General features: G+C 43.2%; 2 long non-coding RNA genes across 2 annotated transcripts; one reads left to right on the top strand and one right to left on the bottom strand.

The window, feature by feature from the left end:
- The first annotated feature begins 3,872 nt into the window (after window positions 1-3,872).
- Window positions 3,873-5,099, top strand: LOC127300526 (uncharacterized). The gene is made up of 2 exons (XR_007851363.1): window positions 3,873-4,408; window positions 4,850-5,099. It is a non-coding gene; the product is annotated as an uncharacterized lncRNA (long non-coding RNA).
- A 6,973-nt stretch (window positions 5,100-12,072) lies between these two features.
- Window positions 12,073-16,354, bottom strand: LOC127304920 (uncharacterized). The gene is made up of 2 exons (XR_007853589.1): window positions 16,130-16,354; window positions 12,073-12,659 (listed from the first exon to the last, which is right to left on the bottom strand). It is a non-coding gene; the product is annotated as an uncharacterized lncRNA (long non-coding RNA).
- Between the last annotated feature and the right edge of the window lie 789 nt (window positions 16,355-17,143).

Genomic DNA, 17,143 nt, shown 5'->3' with positions numbered 1-17,143 from the left:
TCAAATCCTTTTCGAACCTTAGGTCGCTTCCGGGAGCAAGCTGATAGAACTCCCATTGGTACTCCATCTGTGAGCAATTAGGATAAGTAAGTTAAAGAAGTAGTCAAGTGTGCAAAGGTTTAGGTAGTTCTACAAGGAAAAATTAGGGCATGAATTTCTCATTTTTTTTTTGAAAAAGATCTCAAGGATGAGAGGGAGAATAAGTTTTTCCAAGTATTCACTTCTTTGGTTTTGAAACTAAGTTTTTCAGATGTCCATTCTAACTAGGGTCTTCTAAGGTCAAACAATGGCTCTGATACCAACTTGTCAACACCCGGATTTTTAAGTCCAGGTGCCTGTTATGCCATACATCGCAATCCCAGGAATATTGTTGTTGCGAGACATAACAGTTGAATATCATAAGTCATCATCCATTACATACCATAGTCGTCTTACAAATAGAGATCACATGATCCAATATTACACAAATAGTTGATCTATTGATCAACAGACACAAAGTTCATAGTTTCATAGCGGAAGCGTAAGTAGAAGGGACTCTCTAGTTCACAGGCCAACGTCTGACGTCAGAAGATTCCCTAGTTGTCGCAGGCGTCCTGCTGGTCGTCGTCTTGATAGTTCTGCTCTTCTTCATAGTCTGGCCATTTGAATAGCCAGGGACACAGCCGTGAGTACTTTAAAGTACTCGCAAACTAATACTAATGTAAGTACTAACAATTCTAGTAAGGGGTGCTAAGCTCTAGTTTAATTTGCATAAAGCCAGTTTTAGTTCACAAACATTTTAGTAAACAACTCTTCATGTGCTAACTAACTCAAGTGGGAACATTAGTGTCATTCCCACAACTCCGTTGTGATTCAAAGTCAATGTCACCTTTCAAGTTCAAATTCACAAGTCACCATTCACCATTCATAGTTTTAGAAAAGTTCTGATGATGGAACAGTATGGCCTTCCCAACTGTCCATGACCGCGGACGCGGCTATTCGAATAGGTTTAACTCTGCAAAGTTTGTACATTTGTGCCACAACAATTGCAATAGTTCGTCAGGGGTAACTGGCCCTGATTTATCGTACGCAGTACGCGAACTACCAATCCTAACCTTTCATTTACATACCCTAGTATAGGCACCTCTCCCCATGAGTTTGGCCTCCTGGTGATAGCCAACTGTTATCCCGGGAACTGCACAGGGCTTGGCCGTACAATTCCTCAGTTCACGTCATTTCACTTTCAACGGAGGCAGCCTCGGCATAACCCCTATGACGCTTGTTCAGAGGAAACCCATACTAAGACACCTAAATTTCCAGCTAAGCCTTACCCAGATTCAGGTATTGTGGGGGTACTTGAAAAATTGGAATGGTATCGCATCCGAACCCAACCATCAGTTTTTCTAAAGTTCACCAAGTCATTCACAGATCATATTCACCTTCAAAATCTTTCAATAGAATGACTCATCATTCCAAGGTTTTCAAAGTCATTTCATTTCACAAGTTCCCAACTAGAGTAGTCACTTTCAATTTAGCACTAGCATCTATGTATGAGGGGTGCTAAGTGCTTTGCTTTGCTTCTATGCTAACTTTGATACTCTTGTACTAATCCAATACTAACCAAGTGAATCACGAATCAAAAAGTACTTTGATAAAACAAAAGTAAATAAAGCTTGTAAAGTAAAACTGGGAAGTAGGATCATAAGCATAAAGTAAATGGGGTAATGCCTTGCTCATGGTGAGCTTTGCACTTTGCAAGAGTATTATCTTGCTTTGCTTGAGGGAGACTAACTTTACTACTCTAGTAAATTTCTCTACTTTGACCCAAGTTAACTACAAAAGTAACTTCTTGAGAAAACAAGTAAAAACTTGTAAGATATAAACTTGGGATAGGCTTATGTAAGAAAAGATAAGATTCATGGTGCCTTGCCCCAAGGGGCTTTGCACTTTGCAAGAATATTAGCTTGCCTTGGTTGAGGTGGTGGTCAAAGTTCTCTTCTCCTTCCTCTTTGTAGAAGACCTCCTCCTCCTGATAGTCTCTGGTACTAGCGTCTAAAATACGAATACGGGGTACACAATCATCATACCAAACTTACATACTAAACTAAGCACACACAAGATTTACACCACTTAAACTAGCATCACACACTACTATTAAGTGGGTGGATGTGTTCCTTTCTTATTTTAACATAAATAATTTCCTCTCATACTAACTTAGGTGTTACTTTCAATTACTTAGAGAAATAATTTCCTCTCATTATCTTATTAAGATTTAATTTCTCTCATGAACAATATATGACCTAGGTTGACCAAAGTCAACCTCTTCATACTCATCATTTGAGAAAATGATTTAAATGAGGTTCCATACCTCATGCAATTTAATCCTAACATGATAGTGATTTAATGTCACCAAATAACTCAATATGATATTTTATGGACCATGGTCACTACCTCATGTTGAATTACTTGAGAACAAGATTTAAATGAGAGGAATACCTCTCATATGATTTAACACCTAGTTGTAACTAAGTTAACAACTACTATTGAGGTGATTTAATATCATCAACAATTCATTTGAGACATATATGACCAGAGTCTCTACCTCATTTTGAATTGTTCATGAAAAGATTTAAGTGAGAGAAAAACTCCCCCATGATTTATTAATAGTTTTGGACAATATCTTTGACCAAAAATAGCCATATAGTTCTTTAATTAATCTAGGCCATGATCATTCAAAGTAAGCATGGTATCTTTTTGCATAAACAATTATTACCAGTGTAATGTGATTTATAGGAGTTGGAATTAACTTAAAATCATTTGTGGTTGATTTTTAATAATTATTCTAAGGCAGAAAAGTCCCTGTCTTGTTTATTTTGCTACATTAATTCTACAACATATATGGGTTTGAATCCAATGGCATTGTGTAGAGAAAACTCTAATCTTTCCAAACATATAAAATTTGTAAAATTTGTCCAAGTAGATTTGGAATTATTCAATTTTAAACACAGCATCAGTTTGCAATTTAACTGAAAAAGAAATAAGGAAATTTGAATTCAAACTGGGGGCGGGAGAAGAAGTGGGCCGGCCCAACTGCGGCCTGGGCCACGCGTGCATGGCGCATGCACGTCGGGCGCGGGCGACGCACGCGGAGCGTCGGATCAGGATCCGACGGCACTGGGCCGTCGTCTTCCTCCCGATGCTGCCAACTTGCGGGGGCCACAACTTTCACCTCAGAGCTCGGATTGCGGTGGGGTTGGTGGCGTTGGGAAGCTCTTTCCAAGGGCTTCAAAGTGGTATAGGTGTTGGAGGCTAGGGTGGCGAAAGTTTGGGCGGTTTTGAGGGTTGCCGCCGGTGGCCGTGGCGAGCTTCTTGCTCCGGTGTGCGGCAGGGAGGGAGAGAGGGAGGCTCTAGGAGGGAGAGGAGGATGCTGCTAGGTGGTGTGGTGTTGTCCAAGAGCAGGGGCAGGGTTTATATAGTGTCCAGGGGCGGGAACGCGGCGTGGAGGCCATGGCGCGACATCGATGGTTCCGGCACGTGCGCCGGTCACGGGAGCGTGTCTGGCGGCTGCTGTCGTCCAGGGGAGTGCGTGGGAGAAGGGACAGGGCGAGAGGAGGCCTGGGTCGACGGCGCTGGTCGGCGCACGGGCGTGTCCAAAGCGTGTCGGGCGCGCGCCTGGCGCGTTCTGGCCGCGTCGGGCACGACCCGTTCCCGGCGGTGCAGGGTTCCTCTTCGACCGTGGCTAGGATAGGCAGGCTCAGTAGAGTGTGGAGAAGTAGAGGGACATGGTCGGCCAAGCTAGATAGGTGGGGAGAGAGGGGAAGCATGTCCATGGGGGACATGGCCGACATGGCATGGCATTGCCATGTCTGCCTAGTTCCTAGGGTGTGAGTCTGGCTGGGCATAAAAAACCGTACCCGAAGCCCGAACCCGAACTGACCGAGACCGAACCCGAACTGAGCAAAACTTCGGTCTTCGGTTAGTAACTCGGTCTTGTGCTTGCAGTGACCGAAATAATCTCGAGCTGTTCGGTCGTCACTGCCAGGAGAGACCGAATTGCCCGAAGAGACCGGCCATTCTTCCCGAGCGCATGGATTATCCCAATGTTTCTCTAGATTCCCCTCTTTAGATCTCACTTCTGTTCTTGTTGACCTGCCAACAGCGGAGGAGGGGACATGCCTTAGCGCCGCCACACCCCAATTCGACCCCACCACAGCCACATCTATCAGCCCGCCTCTCCATCCCCGGTCGCCGGCCACACTGCCTCGCCGCCAGCAAACCGTCGACCTGGCCGCCGGCAGCGAGCCGAACCACCTGGCCGCGACCACGCCGTATCTCCGACCTTGGGCGCTGCCGCCGGACCTCTGCGACAGGCCACAGCACCACGCAGATGCAGCTCTGCCCGTGGCTCCTCTGCTCCTGTGTTTGCGATGTAAGAAACCGAGCCATCCCCTGCCTCCTGTAATGGTGCTACTACTCTGCTCCTGCTAAATCGCTGTTAAAAATGGGAGATCGATGATGCTGCTAGTTACTTTTTAGTGCATATGTCGATCTGCTTTTGGCCTTGCTCTAGAATTAGTTCTTCACATTGAGTCTGATCACCTAGTTTATTTGTCCTAGAATCTTACTTATTTTCCTTTTAGTTTTATTTCCTTGTGTGGTTCACGTCATATGTACTCCGTAAAAGGCTAAGATAGTTGGGCTGCTTTCTTACCGAGTCTAATAAGAATCAGAGTTGTTTTGCGTTTCAGAATTTGAGGCGATGGCATCTACTCGGCAACCGATCCATCAGGATCATCTAGTTCTTTGTTCCTGCCCATGTTATATACACTCAATTAACCATGTTACATATGCATATATGCTTCATGGACAGAATTGCTTCAAAAGTTTGGTGAAAAGCGCGAGAGGGAAGCGCAAGGCCGATGGTTCAGCTGCCGATGCATCCGCGGCCTTGGGCAAGTCAAGCAAGGTTGCTTGATGAATGGTTGCGCACGTCCCAGCAACTTCTATTATCTATGTGCACTTGTCAACTGTTATTTGTCAACTTTGTTTGAGAATGTGAGATTGAAACTTATTATTTGTTATTTTGTGCTGGCAAGTGCTAACGTATGATAGTGTGCTTCCATTTGTGTTGCAAATTGTGAAGTTAAATGCCTGAAATGATCATCCTGGTGTGATGCCAATTTCTATATATTTGAGCTGCCATTTTATTTGTTTGGTCTATATGGTCATGACCGAAGACCGGACCGAAAAGACCGAAGACCGAATACAGAAAGACCGAAAAGACCGAAGGTAATATGGGTAGCATTCTTGGATGACCGAAATTTTCAATGACCGAAAAGACCGAACCGAGCAAACCGAACAAACCGAACGCCCGGGCAGAGGTGTGAGCAGGTGGCATTGGGGTTGGAGGGGACCAGGGGACAAGGCCTGGGCAAGTGGTGACCAGAATTTGGCCATACACTATTGCAAAATAGTGAAATTGGATTTGGGTAAGATTTGCTCACAAGGTGTTTGCTATAATGGCCGAAAGAAGAAAATGTTTGAATTTTGCAATTCTTTTTGGTGGAGTTCATTTATATAATTCATGTGATGGAATGGTGGTGGTGGTGTTCATTTTGGTGTTGTTTTGCAAAGTTTCAAATTTGGGGTTATCTTCACTTTATTTCAAAGTCTCCACTTGTCAATTCTATTCTGGTCAACCTGGTCAAAGTTAGCATGTGTGGTCAACATGAAAGTTGTTCACCTTGACAAGGTCTTGGATGACATGGCAAGTGTTGACCAATTTTGGTTGAAGAAAAGTCAAAAACCAGGGGGTAAAGTGGGGAACATTTTATAGAACTCAATTTTGACCATTATCACATGTAAGTTGATTTTGAGATTTCCTTTGATTTGATTCTTGTTTCTTTGAGGCATTTGTGTTTGTTTATCATATATAAGTATTCTCCAAGCAATAGATCAAGCAATGGTGGCCTTTGGTGAAGATTTGCAAAATTGGCCTTATGTGTATGTGAGTGAAATTGGGATTTTCTCACTATTTGATTTCTCTCCATTTGATTTGACTTTTCTTGACTCTAATGTGATTCTTATTAGTTTAGAAACATTTTCAAACCATTGAAACCATTTCAAATGGTCTTGTTCAAAGATTTGCAAAAATGGCCCTAACACATAAGAGGTGATGTGTCAATTTTCATTATTCTTTGTAGATTGTTCATCTTGCTTTACTTGGGCATGGGTTAGGGTCAATTTAGTATTAGATTAGATTTAGAGATGGTTTCACTTCATTTGGTCAAGGTTTAGAGTCATAGGGCAAGAATTGGGTATTATGGCTATGTGTCACATATGCCTCTATGCATATGTGGCATTTGATTTTTAATTTGACTAGGCTTGACCCAATTGATGTTGTTGAGTGTTGAAATGGTATATAGGAGTGATCCAACCATTCACTACAAGTCTTAGGGTCAAGATCCTCAATTTCACAAATTGGATATTTTGCTCTCATATGCCTCTATGGCATTATTACTTTCTTTTTAAAATCTTTTGTTTCACTTTGGATTGGGTTTGAGAAGTACTAGATAAGGTTTATGAAGGTTTTCCAATCCTCTAAATAAAGTAGAAAGGCCTAGGGTAAAGTTTTACAAAAATAGCCATAGGCACATATGCCTCTATGCATATGTTTGATTTTATTTTGTTTCACACTTGAATTGGTTGGTAAGTGCTTTGTTGAGTGTGTTGAGGTATTTCAATTCATCTACTCAAGGTAGACAAGGCAAAGCTCATCATTTTCAACAAGTATCCATAGGCTTGCATATGCCTTTTTCTTAAATAAGATCTTTTCTTTTTATTTTATTTTTCAACGATTGATGACAAGAGGGATGAGGTTTAGGGTTTAGTAAGTTTTGCAAGGGTTCACCACCATTTTAGCAAAGTAAGAAAAGTAGAGTTCAAAACCTCCATATTAGGGCTATAGGCCCACATATGTCTTTTTCTTTAATTTAGGTTTCTCAGAATAGATCCAATGATTTGTGAGAAGGTTAGGGTTTAGGTTCTTTTCTTATTTGATTTCTTTCTCTTTTAATTTTATTTGGTTTGTGATCTTCACTTGATCACTTTAGGGTTTTAGGGTTTATCACATAAGCATAATAACACTCATCATGGCAAAAACACAAGTAATAGGTATGAGCACTAAGCATATCACTCTATTTAAGAAAAGTTTTTGTTGGTTCTCATTTTTGGAAAAAGGAAATTCATTTTCTCTTTGTTTTAAAATTTGGGGTGTTACAATTGATTAATCCAAATGACATGACATTGTACTCATACAGTCCGTATCTGGTGGTGAAGGCAGTCTTGGGGATATCCGTTGCGCGAATCTTTAGTTGATGATAACCAATCCTAAGATCAATCTTAGAGAACACTATGGCACCGGTCAGTTGGTCAAACAAGTCTTCTAACTTTGGCAGGGGGTATTTGTTCTTGATGGTGACATCGTTCAGTTTTTGGTAATCCATACACAAACGAGTGGCACCGTCCTTCTTATCCACAAACAAAACCGGTGATCTCCAAGGCGAGGCATTTGGTTGAATCAAACCTTTGCTTTGCATATCATCCAGTTGCTTCTTCAGTTCTACTAGTTCTGTCGGGTTCATACTATAGGGTCTCTGAGCTATGGGTCCTGTTCCAGGAATTAACTCAATGATAAACTCGATATCCCGATATGGGGGCATACCGGGTAATTCATCAGGAAACACATCGGGGTATTTACAGACTATCCTGATTTGATCCAAGGTTGGCTGGGCTAAACTTTTATTGCAGGTGAATTGCCTGGGCAGACTTTCAGACACGTGTTCTACTAACACACCAGTGCTACTAGTCATGTTGATGGCCTTCTTGGCACAGCCAATCAATCCATGATGTTTCGACATCCAATCCATACCCAGCACTACTTCCAAACCTTTTGTTCTCAGAACTATCAAATTTGCATAAAAATTTATTCCATGTATTTTGATAGGCACGGCTTTGCAAATTTTTCTAGCTTTTGTGGTTGAACCAGGTATTTGAACTATCATACCATGCTTCAAACTGATTGGTTGAATCTTACTAGTGCATGCAAAATCTTTAGTAACAAACGAGTGTGATGCTCCAGAATCAAAGAAAACTCTTGCAGGTACCGAATTAATAGAAAACATACCCAGCACGACATCTGGCGCTTCCTGTGCTTCTTCGGCATTCATGTGAAAGAGGCGGCCATTGCGGTTGTTCGGGTTGCCTGGGGCAAACTTTATTCCAGTTGAGACACGGCGTTGCTGCTGGGCAGGTGCAGTGGCATTGGGTGTTGTCTTCATCAATTTCTTGGGGCACCCATTGGAGTAATGCCCGGTAACTCCACATTCATAACAGGTCACAGTTGACTTGTCCTTTGGGGCAATGGGGACAACATTGCTTCCAGACCTTGGGGCAGTGTTGGTGTTGTTGTGGTTGTCGGTAGCTCTCATTGGGGCACGGTTGAAGTGGTTGTTGTTGGCCTGGTTGTTGTTGTTGCCTCCTGGCCTTGGGTGTCCTCCACTACGATTGGGGAAATTCGGACGTGACATCGGCACTGGGGGCTTGTTGAGTCTTGAGGCAAATCCTCCACTTGAGTTGGGGCGATACATTGATGTATTGCTGGGTCCACTCTAGTTCATCATTCCGCGCTTGCGGTTCTCATTGGCCTGGTGGAGATTTCCTTCCATCTGGATGGCAGAATCAACTAGGGCTTCCAGGTCAACAAACTGAATATTCACTAGCACTGTCTGCATCTCATCATGCAGTCCATTCAGGAATATTTCCTTCTTTTTTTCATTGGTGTCTGTCTCGTCCGGGGCGTACCTAGACAGAGTAAGGAACCTGTCACGGTATTCCACCACAGACATTCTTCCTTGCTTGAGCTCTCTGAACTCATCTCTCATCTTCTTGATCAAACCCGGTGGCACATGGTATCTGCTGAACTTGAGCTTGAATTCCTCCCAAGTCATCATTTGTCCTTCATTCATTGCACGGGCACTGTTCCACCAGGCTCTGGCAGGTCCTGACAGATAATGGGTGGCAAACAACACCTTCTCAGCAACTTCAACACCTGCAACTTCCAGGTTGTTCTCCATTGATTGGAGCCAGTCATCTGCATCTAAGGGCTCTTCAGTCTTGCTAAACATTGGGGGATATTCTGGAAATTCTTCAACTTAGATCCAGGATGATCATGAGGTCCATGTCCTTGGTTGTTCTGGGCTATCTGCTGTAGTACGGCAAGGTTGGCTTGCCGCTCAGCTCTTTCGACTTCTCTATCTGCCACCAACATTTGTAGAATCTGCAGCACGACATATGGGTGGTTGTTGCGTGTTGGAGGGCCATCTGAACAGTGAGATAGATCATAAGATAAGAAGGAATTTTCTATGACTTGTTTGGGTAAAGTTTAAAAAGTTTAAAACTTGAGTACTTGTCAGATTGAAATCAAACAACACTTTCATTCATTCCAAACAACCATTACAAGCTAACACACCAATGGTTTTAAGAACCATTTCCTCGTTCTACAATACAAAGGGGACGGATACAAACTCACACCTACGCAAGTGCTCTAGTGATACTACTCCTCATCTGGACCCATGCATGGGCTCCTCGTCATCCTCTATCGGAATGAAGTCATCCACTCCGGCATCCATGAACTCATAGTCCTCCAGATCTGTGTGGAAATCCAGGTCTTCGTCTTCCTCAAAATCATCATCCTCGCTCGGGTAGGATGTACCATCTCCCTGGATGTCTTCACCTTCTCATTCGAGGTCCTTCAATTGGGTCTCTTGTGTCTTGACAGTTTCATCCAGGGATGCTATCCTCACGCGGAGGCGAGCAATGATGTGGTCCTTCTTGGCACGCTGATGGCGAAGTGACTTGTGCTCCTTAGCAAGGATCTTGATGGTCTCGGTCTGCTTTGACTGGTGGAGGTGCGTCTGGTTGGCATAGGCACGGGAGTTGTCCAACTCCTTGCGAGTCTCGTGCAGCATGAAGTCCAGGTGCTCCACATGGTACTTCAGTTCTGGGTGCGGTGACATGTCCATTGGCTCTCCCATTGAGTCATGTCTTGCAAGGTGGGAAAAGCGGGTTCCCTTGATCTGGTTCACATTCTGCCCACATAGACGGGCAAGTGCTTCCTGCATGGCTCGAGCTAGTCCATCCACCCAGTTGTTCTCCCTCACGGAAAACTGGATTCTCTAGGACATAGGTGGCTCCAGCTTTCCCCTCAGATCTGCAATTACGACCCACTGCAGTTCTCCTCCAGGCTGATCGTTGACTTGTGCTCCAAAGAACTCCAGGTGCGGGTGCTCTAGCTCAATAGACAAGGCCTCCAAGTCCCTCTCGAAGATCAGGCTTCCTCCTTTGCCCAGCTGATAGAACTTGGTGTGGTTGAGCAGCTCCATCTATAAGCCGTTAGGATGAGTAAGTTAGAGAAGTGAGCAAGTATGTCAAAATTTTATGTAGAATTACAAGGAAAAGTAGAGCATGGATTTCTCATTTTGAAAAGATCTCAAGGATAAGAGTGAGAATAAGTTTTCATAAATATTCACTTCATTTGTTTTGGAAACTACCTTTTTCAGACGTCCATTCTAACTAGGGCCTCCTAAGGTCAAACAATGGCTCTGATACCAACTTGTCAACACCCGGATTTTTAATTCCAGATGCCTTTTATGCCCGGAGCCAAAGCAGAAAGTGACGAACCAAGCGTTTAACGTAGGCCGACTGAGGAGGGTCACCAGACAAGCGATGCAGAGGAGAACATAAGCATCTAAGCCAAAGAAGCTTTATAAAGTAGGCTTAGGTAGGAGCATATTTATTCCCTTAGGGTTCCTTCCCTTGTAAGCCTCCTCTCCCCTATATAAGGAGAGGAGGGGCTCCCTTGTGCAGGACGGAAGGTCGATCGAATACATAGAGAGAGCTCTGGTTGGCTAGTTTACTGTACACTTCATCTTCGACCTCTGGCCGTAGGCTAAGTTCAAACCTTGTAGCTCCCTGTTGAGATCAGATATATTAAGCATGCTGGAGTGTAGATCTTCTTGTTCGTGCTTCTCTCCTTAATCCTCCCCTTTTTCGGATCCCCTTGCGTACATTCGGCCCCAAGATAAGCCTACCCATGGCATCTGTTGTATCACCACGACGACAGATCATCTCGTGCATCACACCGTCGTTCGGCGGTGGCATCCCGGGGTTGGAGAAGGAGAGCGGCCCTCGACGCAGGGCAGTCGAGATGCCCTCGTAGTGGTCGTCGTTGTACTCTGACGGCGACGGCGTAAACCTCGATACGCCGGTGACGTAGCTATCGTGGAACATGGCCGGTGACATCGGCGAGAAGGTCGAAAGAGAGCCGATCGTACCTTGGATTGGCCATGGACCGGGGAATAGGCCGACGCGAGGTTGGCCCATGTTCATGGACATGGAGATCTGTCTCACATGTTCATCCGCCGTCGTCCTCTTCGTCGCGAGCTTCTTCTCCCTCTCCGCTCTGCCGCGAGTTTCGGTCTGCGCCGCTCTACATCGGCCACCCACCTTGCGTTTGACCAACCAGGTGGCCTCTCTTTTGGCGCCTGCGGCTTCCTCGCATTCGGCGCGCCATCGTCGGCGATCTTCTTCGGTGGCATGGTGGTGGAAGGGAAAAGGAGGAGATGCAACTGTGGGGAATGGCGGTAGCTCTTCCAAAATTCGGCGAGGAAAATGAGGATATACGGCGCATTTTAGAGGGAAAACGAAATAAATGAAGGGAACTACGCTTTCTATGGCCTTTCTATGGCCGACACCGCGGGCCCGCTCAATGTTTCGCGCGTTTTTTGTCTCGTCCAGAGTCCTCGAGCGCGCCTCAGGAGGCCAAGAATGGTCTGGGCTCTCCAGATGGATTAAGGACCTTTTACGGGGAAGACGAGGAAGAGGACGAGGAACCAGCGTGGCTAGACCGAATAACGTTGTCCGGATGAAAAAAAAAAAGGTACCGGGAGCCTCGTCTGGGAGACGGCTGGAGGTACTCTTACAGTCATCCCTGCCGAGCGACTGCTCCTGTAATTCTATCTAACTTTCAACAAAGATTCAAATTCATATGCGAAGTTGACATGAAGCCATTGTAGGTAAGTAATTCATGCTAGATATATAGCCCGTTCAATTCTGTGCTAGAAACCAGATCAACTTATTATTATTATTGTCAATCACCACCCGGGAGCATACAATATTTTGTACATTCCTACTCCAACCCTGGGTCAGTCCAATTAGGAGTACTACCTTCCAAATCCCAATCTTGTTCAATCAATTCATCTGGGATCCAGTGGCAAAAGCCAGGCTTTTTGGACATGACTTCGAGCTCAGCCTCGGTTAACAAGGCACAAAAGCCGTGAAATATGAATTTGTAAGAGCTGAGCATGCGTGGTTCACCAGAGTCGGTTAGGTTGCTAGGGAGGAAAGACTCGTACCAACTGTTGCGGGCACCATCGTCCATGGTATCAGCTCCTGGAGGTGGCTCGAGGAGCACGATGTAGCTCTTGTATGATGAAGAAGATGCATGTGTGAGGAAATGGGTGGTGGAGCATAGCAAGACTGCAGCCACTATATAGTAGAATGCCTTTGCCATTACTTCAATGTGTCGGCCAACTACCAAGACCAGTCGGATGTTGCAGAACCTGTCATACATATAATAGGTACAATAATCAAACAGATTGTAATATAGAAGAGAACTCAGCAGGAATACTGACAAGAATAAACATACCAGATTCGAATTGAAAACAAAATATAACTAAGCAGAAGAAGTTGGTAAAACTATATTTATTTATATTAATTACTATTTGAGAATGACAATTTGACTGGCAATTTTACCATAAAATCAGTTCAAGTTAACTGTACCCTAACCTAGGTATAAAGTAGATAGAAAAGGCTACAGAAATAAACAAGCAGTCACAACTAAATGAGAATACTTTGTAGTTGAGCTTACATGAAACTAAAAAGGAATACAATATTACGCATGCAATAATTTGCTGGTTATGCAACACAATTGACATATCAAAGTTCGTTTATTAAGTCTCTTTATAGTGCAACCGGATGCAGTGTGTACTTGTAAAACCTACACTACCACTACATGATCACATGTTCTTCCGCTATCTCTGTCGCTCAAGCTTATCTCTAATTAAAAACGATATTTATCACTGTGAAGTTTACTAAATTAAAAAAAAAAAAGCTTCAAGATATAGTCAATGGTACAATCCCTAATTCTCAGTATCCTGCCATGTTAATAAATCACTTTTAAATATCAGTTTAATCTTAGGTACGACATCTCATCTACCAACTGACAACCTGAACACATTGTCAAATCTGCTGGTGCAAACCATAATTGAAACAAACACACGCACACACACACAAAAAGAAAACAAATCCACTTGTCCACTAGAGCACCAAATTTAAGATTCATCAGTAAACAAATGCAGATTAGTCAAATTATTCAAAATCATGATTAAGACAAAATTTATATTTACTGAGCATATGCAATGATATGAATTAGGAAAAATGCATATTTAGAAATAGTTCTTCTCGGTGATAAATTATCAGATTGTTGCATGAGATAGTTAAACCCAAAAAAGGGCATATGCCATAATTTCTTTTTGACAGAAATATGTTCTGGAGTAAAAGTACAGACCATAACACAGTTCTATGAACTAGTGACTGAAGCAAAGAATGGCCATAAAACTTGTTCAGAGGAGATAGAACAACATTTCATTGAGAAAGACAAATGAATTAGGTGAGTCCTGTTGAGAGTTACTACAACATGAAATGGCAAATACTATGCAATAATAACAACAAAGCCTTTGTCCCAAGAAAGTTGGGGGTAGGTTATATACAAAACCCAACAGAAACATATGGAGACCAAAGAGAAAAGAAGTAAACAAAGTACGAGTAAACTAAGATTCCGGCACATGGATTGCCGACTTCAATGCAGCCCTATCAAAAGACAAATCTCTAGCCTCTAGGTACATTCCAATCCCTCTTTACCGCCTCCTCCCATGTTAACTTTGGCCACCCTCTACCCCTCCTAGTATTTCCATACCCTTTAGAATCCCACTATGAGATCCGAGAGGAGGCAAGGAGCGGGGTGGTCTTTCCCCTGGCCACAAGGCTGGCCGCCTTCACGCTTGCCCTAGCGCTGAGATTTGGCTAGTTGGCATGGCTACTAGGCAGGACATAAAGACAGCTAACTTTGAGACGATGAAGCATGGTTAGATTCAACTACTCTAGGCATGAACTGTGTGGGAGGGCATATAAACCGAAACCAAATCACCGAACCGATTTAACTTCGACTTCGGTCAAAGTTTCGGTTCGGTTTCGGTCAATTCGGTTTCGGTCGAAGTTAAATCGGTTTCGGTCAATTCGGCTTCGGCCCTCGGTTAGCAGGTCTAGAAAACCGAAGTAATTTAGGTGACTTCAGTCCAACCTCTCGATCCACTAAACTGAACCAGAAACCGACACCTACCCTTAACAACGAGACAACGAGAGTTGCAGATGAAGCGTCCCGATGGACTCGATCGCGTGAGCGTGCTCTTACTCCTAAATCAACCGATCATTTTCCTCCCTAGTTCTTCATATGAGGTAAGCCATGATCCGATCCAGTGCTGATGCTAGCCACGGTCACATGCGACGGCGCCTACGGAATCCCACATCGGAAGACCAAGCTAGGCTGGCGTGGAAGACATCCTCACTAAACGCTGCTGCTACTGCTAGGCTGCAAGCTACAAGGTTAGTGCTATCGCCATTGCTGCTACTAGGCTGCAAGCCGCAATGTTACATCAAGCTGAACGAGCAGGGCAATTTCTTTTTTTAGCGCAACGAGGAGAGCAGCTATCCTAGGCGATCAGCTCAACCCCTACAGATCACTGTATATCTCCTAGCCCAGCCAATCCAAGCCCATAAAAATGACATCTCTTCTAGGCCAGCCCGGCCGAACATGGGATCGCTCAGATCGGTGGACCGGACCGATTTGTCAGGCCACCGAACTGTCGGTTAGCTACAAAATCATTGACTGATCGGTGCACACTTTTCCAAAATCGAAATTAATTGAACGACAGCGGAAGGCCCAAATGGTTGGGGGGAACCGAACACCCACCCCTAACTGTGGGTACATCTATCGAGGACTAACATCAAAACAGTGCGACATCAAAACGGTAGTGCATAAACAAATAGATAATAAGTACTCCCTCCGTATACCGGTTTATTAGGCTAATGCATATTTCAAGAAAAAACTTTAATCAGTAGTTTGGTCAACAGAATATGAGATATATGCTACAAAAATTATACCACTGGATTCGTATGGAAAAAAACTTTCCAATGGTATAATTTTTGTGGCATATATCTCATATTTTGTTGACAAAATTAATGGTCAAAGTTTCTTCGCAGAGTACGTATTAGCCTAATAAACCGGCACGGAGGGAGTACCACTTAACAAAGTCTTTAACTGTTTAACATACCGTCGATGAGTGACGGAGGTTAATCATAGTTGAAGAACCAAATGAACAAAAACTACATATTTTCAGAAACATATTTTTTAATAAATAATAATGCATATTAAATTATAAAAGCAGTAAATTGTATTGCAATTGCTTTGTGGGCCATGTACTGGATAAAAGCATGGAAAGCACTAATCAGTAATCAGGGAAGGGGGGGAGGGGAATGATGTAATTGATCGTCATAATACAAGTGTACAACTCAAAGAACCTCTTTGATTAAAATTTACACAAACTATGAGTAGTGATGCATGCTATAATCATAATATCATGAACAGATCAGAGCAACTCTTTAATTTACTGAGCATCAGCGTGAGTTGATTAATATATGTAGCATTTGAGATGGTCGACAAACATTTATTCAATTGAAGTCTCAAACTCTCAACTACTTGAACTGATTTATCATGATCTGAGAATAATACGAACACTAGACATTCCTGAATCGTGACAGCACAATCATAATCACACCTAGTGCTAGTGGCAAAATATCAACAAAAGATGTACTCCCAACCGAGAGCAGTATGACCCAATCATTAACTGCCTAGATCTCAACAGAAAGCGTCAAGAATGCAGCAGAATGGGGAAGGGGAAGGGAATGAACTCACTCTCACTGTCGCGGGGGTGGAGCTGGAGCCTGGATCCCTGGAGCTGGAGGTCGCGGTGGTGCGCTAGCGCGGCGGCTCGTCGCGGGCAGCAGCGGGAGCGCGGCAGCCTGCAGCTCGTCGCCGGCGGGGGGATCGGCGGGCCAGCAGCCAGCGTCGCCGCGTGGCACGGCAGTCCTCCCTCCTGCGTCGCCGCGTGCCGCGTGCGTCGAGGCGGCGCGTCTGGCGTGTGAGGGCAAGGGACAATGGCACCTCATCTATAAAAACTATACAAATATACATAAACTTATATATTGCATTATCTCCTATTGTTATATTTTGTAGTTAATAAGAATTAATTAAATTTTAATAGCTTCGAAGGAAACATACAAATATACATAAACTTATTTATGGTATATTGCATTATCTCCTGTCGTTATCTTCCGTAATTAATGAGAATTAATTATATTTTGATACTTCATCCCTATTCAAAATAATTGATTTAATTTTATTAAAATATGGATGTATCTAGACGTGTTTAGCTCTAAATAAATACGTCCCAAGACAAAGTTGACTTAATTAATTTAGATTGGAGGGAATAAAAAATTATGTTGCTAAAGGAACCCTATGGTACAATGGAGAAAATAGATCGAAATTTGGTGCAAATAGGCACCCGTGATCTCGTTATTTTAAAAAGTTAAAATTCGCATATAGTCCATGATCTCACAAATGTGCAAAATATTAATTTTAAATACTTTATATTCTAAGCTACATAAAAATGACAAAAGTGGAGATCTAACTAGTACATTTTCAAATCTTCAAAACATATTATATTTTTATTATTTTTGTCTAGCACAAAATAAAAGGAATTTTGGGTTGAGATTTTACATGATTGTGAGATGTATTACTGACAATCTTCAAAATTATTTTTAGATTTTTTAGTAACTTATAAAAAGGCCTTTTAAGTTTTTCTTTAAATAGCTATACCACCGAAGTTTAGAAGCCAAAAGCACTTACGGAGAGAAAACTGGCTTCTCT

The sequence above is a fragment of the Lolium perenne genome, chromosome 5, assembly GCF_019359855.2.
Source record: "Lolium perenne isolate Kyuss_39 chromosome 5, Kyuss_2.0, whole genome shotgun sequence".
NCBI lineage: Eukaryota > Viridiplantae > Streptophyta > Magnoliopsida > Poales > Poaceae > Lolium > Lolium perenne.
This window is presented reverse-complemented; position numbering and strand designations above follow the sequence as displayed.